The sequence below is a fragment of the Rhagoletis pomonella genome, unplaced genomic scaffold, assembly GCF_013731165.1.
Source record: "Rhagoletis pomonella isolate Grant_MI unplaced genomic scaffold, Rhpom_1.0 Rhpom_scaffold_00011, whole genome shotgun sequence".
Classification (NCBI taxonomy): domain Eukaryota; kingdom Metazoa; phylum Arthropoda; class Insecta; order Diptera; family Tephritidae; genus Rhagoletis; species Rhagoletis pomonella.
Window position 1 is genome coordinate 16,454,231 of NW_023458565.1, and position 11,237 is coordinate 16,465,467.

Consider the following 11,237-nt stretch of genomic DNA (forward strand, 5'->3'; position numbering starts at 1 on the left):
TTAAAATCGATTAGGAAATGAAGAATTGCGAAGTAAGCGATATGGCATCAAAAGGAAAATTGCTTTCATATTTAACCAGCAGCAGACCATGTTCGGCAGAAGCATGCTCGTACAATTAGTTTTTTGAAGGACAAGATCATTTCATTTCATTGTCATAAATGCCTTATCTGATCAAGGCTATGGATGCTAGGCGAATTCGGCAACACTGTGCGACAGCCGAGACCAGCCCGGTCTTTGTTAACATTTTCTGAAAGTATACACATCCAGTAGCAAAACACTCGATGGATTTGCAAAAGTTAGCTCCTCTTTTTATTTTATGGCCTACTAAAGTTTTCATGTCTCGGCCTAAGTAGTTTTCAAAACAGTCGAAAAAGTGGTTAGAATAAATGTCTAAGCGAAATTAAAGATTAAGACATATTTAGTACAATTTTTTGGAAAATATTTTCGTAGAAAATTCTAACCCATTAACGCCCGCCTGAAAGGGTCGTTTTGATCCTTACTTCAAGAAACGCCGCAAAAATTAAATTTGGAAAGTTGTTGGAGTATTAACATATTCACGAAAATTTTTCTTCGGAAAATTTTACTAGGGGTCTTCTCAGACAAAAACTTCATGCCGCCAACGTAAAAGTCTCTTACGGGGTTTCTTGAAGTAAGGGTTGTTAAACAACGGAACTCAGTACCGTTGTGGTTGTACCAGCACAAGTGACTCCGAGCGTTCAGGTCGCCCAAAAGAGGTTTTTACGGCAGAAATTGTTGATCAAATCCATGGAATGATATTGGACGATCGGGGAATGAAAGTGCGTTAGATGGCTGAGGCTATAAGCATCTAAACTGAGTGGGTACATAACATTTTTTATGAATATCTGGATACGAAAACCCTATCCGCGCGATGGGTGCGGCGCTTGCTTACGTCCGACCATAAACGCAACTATATGACCACTTCAAAGGAGTGTTTGGCGATGTTCACCTGCAATCCGAACGAACTTTTGCACAGTTACGTAACAGTTGACGAAATATGTATATACGACAACATACCAGAGACCAAGGAACAATCAAGAAGTGCACCAAAGGGGGTCTGTCGTCAAGGTCATGAGCAGATTTGATATTGATTTTAAGCAAAAACTACCACATTTGGCTAAGAAAAAAATGCTAGTCACCATAGAAAAAGTCCATTAATTGCGCTACAACAAACTCCTATTCAATCCAGCATACTCAGCAGATTTAGCGCCCAGCGACTATTTCCTGTTTCCTGGGCGGTAAGAGATAAGAATCGAATGAAAAGGTCCTCACTAAAACAAAGTCACTGACTTTTCGAATTGTCCACGTACTAAGTATATGCGCAGGAATCCGGAAGAAAAGGCTAATCAGCTTTATGAATCTTTCAAAGTAAGAAAAAACAAATCAAATTGGTTGGCGCAAGAATCGCTTCGAAAGAAATGTTCGTTTTTTTCTCCGGAGCCTGTAGCTATAGAGACGTTTAAGCAGAAACAGAACATCGAATTGGTGGGTCATTCACCGTACAGCCTTATTTGGCACATAATAGTATTTTTGCTCTCGCACATCAAGGATAAACTGCGCTGACAACGATTTTCATAGCCTCAAGAAGCTGTTGACGCGTTCAAAACCCATGTTTTTGAGGTACCGACTTCAGTGCGGGAAAAACAATAAGACCATGTTTACGGACAAAATTTGTTTCTTTCTTAGGAATTTTAAGGACTTTTTAGTGACCCCCTCGTATAACCTTCGTACTTCTGATAGTGAAAAGCAGAAAACAAACATTCCATCACATTTAGTGGTGGATGCCAAATTTGGTATCCCCGCAAAACTAATGCGGCTATGTAGAGTGACGTTGAGCACAACTTTTAGCTCCGTCCAAATTGAGGAGGACCTCTCTGCGCTCTTTGAGACCAAACGAGGTTTTAAACAAGGCGATTCGAGGCGATATATCTCGTGCGACTTTTTCAATCTGATGCTGGAAAGCGTAATAACAAAGGGACGTAACCGCAGCATATTCCAGTTTAGAAAAAGACATCGGCCTGGAGATAAAGCGAAGCATAAATCTTGAATTGAAAGCAGAGCCATCTCTCGACGAACAAAAATTACGCTCTACAAGTCTCTTGTCATGCCAGTTCTTCTAAGTATATGGCGCATATACGTGAACGAACAAAGATAAGAAGCCGTTAGCGGGCTTTCAAGAGAACTATTCTACGCAAGATGTAGGGCTCAGTTCGCGTGAACGACGGGTATAGGAGAAGATGGAATGGCGAACTGTATGAGCTTTTTAACGACGACATGGATGACGAAGCTCCGAACCCATGAGTGGACAACGCAAAACAAGGGCGCGCCAGGGATGAATCTCCACGATATTTGGAGGTGTATAAAATATTTGAAATTTCGGCAAAGTTTTTGCATATGCTTTATATGTATGTATGTATGTATGTATGTTTATATGAAGTTTCTAGGTGCCGCTGGTTAAAGACTTAATTACATTCGATTGACCGTTCTGTACCCGTTCACAAAATTTGCGTAAATTGAAAGTAATGCCGAGCATGAAAATTTGAACGGATATTACATCAGCTAATGCAGTTTCAATGTAACCTGCGTGTGTGGCGTAGCGTTTATCGGCAGTCAAAATAATTTAAGATATCAAAAATATACGTCGAATGACGTGGTCAAATGTAGTACTTACGTTGGGCGTGACAAGATTTAATAGCGTCAATTGACATATTGATATGACTACACATGAAAATATGTATGTATGTATGTATTTGTGCGTGCAATATCAAATTTAAATATGTGTTTAATTTATGCGAGGGCAGTTCGAGAAGTCAGTAATATTTTGAATCTCCCGTATAGGAACTTCAACCATGTGACAATGCAACACTGCTACTGTTCACTAAGTATCATCTTTTTATAGACTACCCGAAAATTTTAGCAACCGCCACGGTCACGGTTGCCACTTCCTCTTTTTTGTGTGCCAAAAACTGAACCAGAATGTAAAAAATTTACTAAAATATATTTTAGCTATAATGCTGGAATATTCCTTCCTTAAGAAAATGTCTCTATAAGAATAAATAGTTTTTTTATTATAAACTTAGTTGAGCGAATATGCGCGACCTGCTACGTATATAGATATATTGTGCTGACCCTATAAAAGCTCACTCCAACCTTAGACCACTTGACAAAACTAAACCTTTTGGAGGTTGTCATATCTCTGATTCGGGACGTAGATGATAATTGCTCCCCGAAATATAAGAATCTTAGACCTATGATACGTGGGAAATCGCATAGTATATTCCAGTTACAGAACCTACAGTCTAGTCAGGCAGCCTGTGAAAGTGCTCGCGCCTTTCGTACTAAAATTCAGAAGTCGTTCCGAGGTTCATTTAGGGGGAGTTATAAGTTTCTATATTGCCTTATCCCTTTGTCACTTGCCATTCAGCGGCAGCTTGAGAATTCTCCTACTACTCTAGTAGCCCTGCTGTATAGGCTTCGTTGCATTCTACGGGTTTCGTGAACGTCAACTCATATGCCCCGGTATTCACCAAAGGGCTACCCTTACCCTGTTGTTAATGCTTAATGAAGCAATGAATAAAGTTGTCCACAAGCCTTGATAGTGCCTAACTGTCAGACATGCTATTTATCCTGGCCCCATTTGTATTTCTACGAAGAATTTCACTGTTTCAGTTGCACCTTTTATTCAGGGTTTACTCTAGATACCTCCCATATTGCGATAACTAAATCTTCGAAATTTCCAGTTGGGATTAAACCACGTTGACTTTCCTTCTTCTGATGAAGTTGGCGATGATAGACTTTAGTGCAGTTATTGATAGACCCGGTTTCAAAACACCATTTGTTTCAGCCACCACGCAGCTGAACAGCTTATTTGCATAGCGAAAAGTCTTGTCTGTTAATTTTCTACACCCAGAAAAAGGTTTAGTTATAATAACCAAGATTTGGTTATAGTGATCAAGTGGCATAGTTGGATATGGCGAAATAAATATATAGTTCACGAAAGTCTGCAATTTACTTAAGAATTCTAGTTGGGACAAATGTATATTTGTTAATAATTGCAAAACGACTACCTTGATTGGACAATATTGTTAGTTGAATCAAATCATTGTTGAGCAAATATAAACAATGCTTTGGTTGATACAAGTTCAATCAATTAATTTTGTGAACTTGCTGTAGACTTGAATCAGCTAACCGTTTATTATTGGAAAAAAAGTTTCAGTTTGACACAAATAAAAATTTACTCGATGTTTGTTGTGTTTACTTTCTTCTTTTATTTGCATATATTAAGCATAAAAAATACATACATATTTACATAAGTTAGTTACTAAAGTAAATAATACATATGTATATGGTGGTATGAATTTCCTAAAAAACGACGATGAAACAGGAACAGTCGTGCGAAAACCCAGGTCAATATCTGCTGGAAGTATACTGCTTTGCTTTTTCCTTGGCTAAATAGACACTTTCAAATTATAATTCACATAAATTATATATCCACTAAGAAACCCCGGTTGGCATCAAACTTTATATTTTTAAATAACTATGCGCGCACCGAAACCACTCGCGGTGATAGAAAAACTGAAACTGAGACAAATAATTCTGTGCATGTCATAGCACACACTTTTCTTTTTCTACCTAGCGCAGCGATCGACATGCCATAGCTTACTGAGCGCTCTGGGACCCATATACGAACAGCGGTAGCGGAGCAATGATTTCCACGCACGTGCAATGCAGCACGATTGGGAGAATACAATGGTCGGCATACTAGCCCATTCAAACGATTCAATAAGTGGGACTGTGTGCACTGCTCAGCTGGCGCTCTTCGTATATGAAACACAGATGTGCTCAGAGAGCGCTCAGCATTCTTTAGGGGTGGCTCACAAGCATGAATATGTTCCACTCTCAAACCAAATCGTGGTTGTCTCAACTAAGATTTGGTAACTATGACTAAACCATGTGTTGAAACAAAGCTTATCTGCATTAGCAGAGCTTAATAACATCCTTTTATGAACCACACGTTAAGTTGAATGGAATTTGTAGAAACATGCTTCAAAGAAATATTTATTAGTATTAACCAAACCCTTCAACTAAATTAACGATTTGTTACAACCTAGATGAATATTAGAAGCTTTAATATATTTAGTTATAATTACCAACCCATGGTAATAGTTCCCAATCCTTGGTAACAGTTCCCAAATATTGTCAAAATTCGGGAACTAAATAACTTTAGTTGTCGAAACCAATCGTTTTTCTCAGTGTAGGAGCTCTTGCCTACTGCCTCCTAGTTCATACTGCCTTATAGTAATTCCATTAGAAATATGCTTTCTTGGTGTCGGACCTATAGCCTTTGTATTTGGCTTCAAATGACAAACTGATACCTAGAGTCTCTTTCCCAAAAGGGATCAATGGAAGGCCACTCTCTTGGGGAACTCAGTAAAAATTGTCTATACCGACGGCTTTGAGACTGAAAATAATAATCTAGCTGGATAGAATTCAGAGGGTAACATCAGTAGCGTTAATGCTTTCTGTAGGTATAAATTACAGCGGGCTTTCTTTGCAATACTTGAAATCAGAATCTGCAGTGACAGCCAAGCTGGTGTAAAGGCTTTGGAAACCGCTCGCACTTTTTCAAAGCTAAATAGTCCAGGAATGTACATATGTATGTAAGTTGAGGCTGAACTGAGTTGCAGAATGGAACCAGATTCGACCTACATACATATGAATAAATACATATGTGAATACCGGGACACTGTGGTGTTCCAAGCCAACGAACTGGCTGATGAATTGGCGAACTGCGATTCTGAAGAGACTCGAATTGGAGTGCAGCGAATTATCGGCCCTAGATTACAGATCATGGATCTCATGAATAAGGCTCATAACAGTCGTTGGTGCAATACAAGAGTTTACTGTAAAGGCCAGACAGGATGATGTCGAAATTCCTTCTTAGACAGCTCTTAGCTCACCTACGAGCCCTAATAGGTCTAATAACTGAACACAAACCATGGGGGCGACATCATTGGTAAATATCATCGACGACTCATTGTGTAGATTTTGTTTGGAGAATGAGAATAGTACAGAGCATTTTCTCTGCAGCTGTACGACATTCGCCAGACTGAGATGGTATATTTTTGCATTTTGGTATAAGTTTGAAGAGAGTCATTATTTCCCACGCCCACATTTCCCTATCCTTTAAATACTTTCTCGAGGGTTTAAGTATAATGGGCAAAACGCTAGATTTAATTTTTCGAGCTAAAAAGAGATTATGTTGTGGAATGAAACGCTGTTTCGCCGAAAAAAATAAAAATTTTGTATTTAAAATAAGCTGACTTATCAAACACCACTCGTAGGTAGGCTGTGAAGTACTGATTGACCGCAGATTTATTAGATCATGCATTTTGGCACAATTTACAAACCTAATGTTGTAAATTGGTAGCCCAATCGGGTTGTGGAAAAATATTAGGCTTTGTCCAAATCTTATTACAAAAAATATTTATAAAGCGGCTACTTTTGAAAAATATTGCCGAACTTTATTAATTTCAATTGAAAAACTGAGAAGGCTGAATTTTCTAATATGTATGTATATCTTTTGAAAAGCTAAATAATTTAATTATAAAAGCAAATATTTTTAAAGCAAGCTTTCTAAATATGAAAGAAATTGGACCATAAATACTGGTAAGAAAAATTAGACAAATTCAACAAAATTTTACAACAAACTTTTTACTAAGAATTTTTAGAAAAAATCTACGTATGCCCATCCAATTCTAGCTTAGGAAAGTGCATGTTTCAAGTGGCTAAGTGATTTTTGATAATTTTTTTTTCTCACGGTGTCACAAAGTCTGTTCGACATTTTTTTTTTTTTTTGTATGGAAAAAATACAAACAAAAATATCAAAAATCAACGCGAATTCTGAGCGACTTGAAATTTCTACCTTCTTAAGCTAGAATATAATGGGCTATAAAACTGCATATGGGGATTTTTCCTAAAAATTCTTAGCAAAAAGTTTGCTGTTGTTGTAACATTTTGTTGAATTATTTGAATTTTTCTACAAAGATTGAAATTTAAACTTATATGGTTTTTGTTAGGAAGTGAGCTGTATTTTTATAAAAAAATAAAAAAACAATAATAAACATTGAACAAACAAAAGAAAAATAGCCAAGCTGTGAAAAATTTCGAATCCCATCCCTATTATTTTTCACATGACCGTATATACCAATTGTGTAGAACGGACTTTACAGAGTACTTTATATATTTTTTTATGGTTTATCAACACTCGAGTATTCGTTGCTCGGAGGCGACTTAAAATTGCAGGTTTCTCCATTCGTGTGACAACAACGAAACGCACAACAAAAATTGTAGCAGAAGCGCCAAATAAATTGTATTTTTAATTAATTTCTTTGAACACCACTGACATCGCCTTGATATTCACTAAATCGTGTAAAGTATGTAGTTAAGGTTACACTGAGAATAAATTATGGCTTATTCTTTAAACCAAAAACGTGGCAAAGTATTATGCCAAATAATATAAGTTTGTTAATGAAATTGATTTCAAGGTGCAAGCAAAATTAAACTTCGATTACAAGTCAACTATGAATTTGCATACATAAATAGGTATAAGTATATGCTCATAAGTACATACTTATGTATAAGTATGTTGTAAGTATGTTGTAAGTATGTATATGCTTCTAGCTGGTATAAAAAATAGTAAAATTTAAATTGAAAAAAAAAACAATAAAAAATATATTAAATAAATGAAAACAAAATTTGTCGCAATTGACAACCGGTTTGGGTTGTGCGTTGCATTGCGTGTCTGTCTGTCCACTTAAATTAGATCAAGTGCAATTGAGTTTTTTTGTAATTAACATACCAACATGCCATGTATGTAAATAGCCGAATGTATGCAAATGCAAAAACAAGAATTTTAAGTAGACTTTTTTATATAATTTATCAAAAGCAATTAGTGGACGCACCCCGCCGTTTGCAGCGAAACGAATTTATGCACGCATGCGCTGCAAGCGAATGAATCAAAGACGAAAAGTGCGCTGCATTTAAATTTTTGCTAGGCTGTCTAATATGTCAAGTGCCTATTGACATTTACTTACTCGCCGCTTAAGAACTCGATTTGGTTGAAATGGCCAAAAGCTAGTTCGAGGACATTTACTAAAGCAAATAAAAAGTAATATTATGGCCGTTCTAGGAACGGGGGGCTTGCACGCATGCGTAACGTGTGCAATGTCAATGAAATTGCGAAGGTGTTTTATATTAAATTTCAGTTTTTGATTTGCTGTATACAATCTACCTACAAATAAGAAAAAGGTCTTATTTCGGACGTATCCAAGCCTAACGAGAGGATAATTTAAGAAAAAAAAACACATCAAATCACTTATCAAAATTTAAGACCCCCTATGTATTCGGTAGACATGTTTTAGATTTTTTTCTTAGCAAAATCGTAATAGTAGCGCTAAAGCATCTCCCAGAAAAAGGAGATCTATACTTCTAAAGATATATCAGCAAAAAATACCGAAAACTAGCTTCAGATAATATTGAGCCCTAACCGCCAAAAAAAAACCTAAGCGACATATTTAAAAAAAAAAATTGTGTTTTGATGCAGAAATTCCCCTGGACATCTAGATGCAATTCTGCATCAAAAAGGAAATTTTGAAAAAAAATGTCGCTTACGTTTTTGCTTAAAAATTACTTGTTTAATTAAAAATTCTAAAAAAAACAAGATGCGCTCAATTTCAGAAGTAATAAAAAATGTCAAAAACAGTTTTACCGCCCAATTCTGTGTTTTCTTGGTAAATTATTTGTAAAGAAATTTGATCAAGAATTTTATCAAGTAAAAGCTCCCATCGCATTCTGTGTCAGTATTTATAAAATAAAAAGCTCTACGACTTCCACATGAGGGGAGCTTATTTCCACATGAGGGGAACTGATTTCATTGTCACATACGATAAATATGAATTTAAAACCAACAAAGTTTTTGACTGCCGTAGCCGAGTAGGTTAGAAATGTCGGCTATATATTCTGTGTGTCGCAGGATCAAATGCCGGCACATGCAGTATTTAAATGATAGACAACTTTTTTTTTCATATGAAATTCCAATTTGTAAACGCTTGTCAATAGCATTTTCAATCTTGATAATTTATCAAAAGAAGAGCTTTTGATTTCTGTGCTAGAATTCCAATTCTTGAAATAAAAATAAAAAATTGACAAACTATAAAAAAATTGTATTTATCAAGCGCACAGAATCGGGCTGTTAATGTTAATTTTCCTCGATTTCTGGTTTCTAGTTTGCGATGGAGATGGTGATTTTTCACGATTGCCTAATTTTTTAAATACTTCGAATACCGAAAAAACTAACTGAACTTGTATTTTTATTATGTGGCTCATTAAGGTGGAACGAATTCGAAATTGGCAAATTAAATCTTCGAATCCTTGTTAAGTACATATATATATCAGTGGTAAACTCAGTGGTTTGGACCTCAAAAGCCACCCCTGTGTGCGCTAATGCAACACACACATCTTGGTTGACTCGAAATTAATTGACGGAACTTTTTGGAAAGTTTTAATGCATTCACCGCATAACCCGGACCTAGCACGGTGTGACTTTCATTTGTTTCCCTCCAAGGGGCGAATGGGAGATTAGCAGCCTTTGCAGTAGAGGTGCAATAGATATATTCACGGGTGGATCGAGTGGAGGAGGTGTTTTCTGTCAGGAACCCTCAATAAATCTCATGTTCAGGTAGCCGGATTTCTCCAGCGTATTTCAGGCAGGGATCACCACTTTAAAATAGGCAGCCAATTGGCTACACAGAGAAAAATGTCTAGGCTATAGATTCCTTACGGATTTTATGTGAAAACTTGTATTGCTTTTATTAACAAGAATATCTTTTAAAAATCATGGAAAAATCTGCTTGATTGCATCATTTAAAAATTATAGATTAAAAAACTAAAATCTCGCAATTATAATTTTCATTCGTACCGTAATCAGGTATGTAACTTGAGAATAGAAATCGCTGCATCTTTTAGGCGCATCAATATTACATAGTTACATCCCGAGCTAATAAAAGGGAGGTAAAAAGAGACACTTCTTAATTTTGTGAAAAGTCTTCCTGAATTCATCGAAAATAACTTTTTTCTTAATTCTATGTGATGTTTTCGTAGCTGTGTATGTAAAGCTATAAACTGCCATTCTGTAGGTCTCGGGTTCGAGGACAGGTCAGTGCAAACTTGCTTTTTTTATTTGCTAAATTTAGCTTTTAATTAGGTTGAATTTCTTCCTGATTTTATTAAGAGGATAATCGCATTAAAAATAAGAAATATTTCTTGAAGAAAAACTATAGAGATATCTTCTTACTTTTATTTTATTTTATTAGGTGGTTTTTGCTCTATGGGCGCACTAGTGTTTTGCCGATTAGAAGGTCAAAAATTTATACTCTGATATCCAAGCGGCAATCCGGGCGCTGTGATCGCTCATTATACGATCGAACGGCATCGCCATGAGGAATGCCTGAGCTCTCTCTCAATCGCCTCGAAATATTTCCTAATCAAACAGATTCGGGTACCAGGATACAGTGGCATCTCTGGAAATTGCAAGGCTGGTGGATTGGCTACGGACTGGGAGGGCATAGGAGTTCCTTTGGCAACTTGCAGCCTGCTTCTGTACAGATGGGCTTACAGACGGCTCAGCGAGCACTGCGCCCAAAACCCCGACATGCAAAGTTGCAAGGTCCTTCAGACCGCTTGTTGACCGCGGTGAGATAATCAATAATTTTCATTGAGAAGATTGTATAAATGAAATAAATAGGGTCTTCACAAGACATTTTAACCGTCGTAAAATCTTAAGCTTAACATTGTTTATGTAAAATAACGGTTAAAATGGTTTTAATTATATATTTTTATTTTTAGAAATCCTCTAAAACCATTTTAACTATTATTTTTCATAAAAAAAAGTTTAGCTTAAAATTTACCGACGGTTAACACGTCTTGTGAATCCCATAAATATTTACTAAAAATATTTGGCTGTATTGTAAAAGAGCGCAAATAAAGTTTGCCGGCAGGGGATATTAGCTTGCACTTAAAGTGCTGCACTAAAATTGCCACATAAACAATTAAAATTATAATAAATGGTTATCTTAAAACTAAATTAACTGATCAAGATCATTGCATAGAAGTTTATCTTCTTCTTCTTATTTGGCGCTGTAACCGCCTAAGCGATTTTG

General features: G+C 36.3%; 1 protein-coding gene across 1 annotated transcript in view; it reads right to left on the reverse strand.

Annotated features, from left to right (window-relative positions):
* The window catches only part of LOC118747186 (neurobeachin-like protein 2), a 172,223-nt gene that overhangs the window by 125,602 nt on the left and 35,384 nt on the right, over nt 1–11,237 (reverse strand). The window lies entirely within an intron of this gene.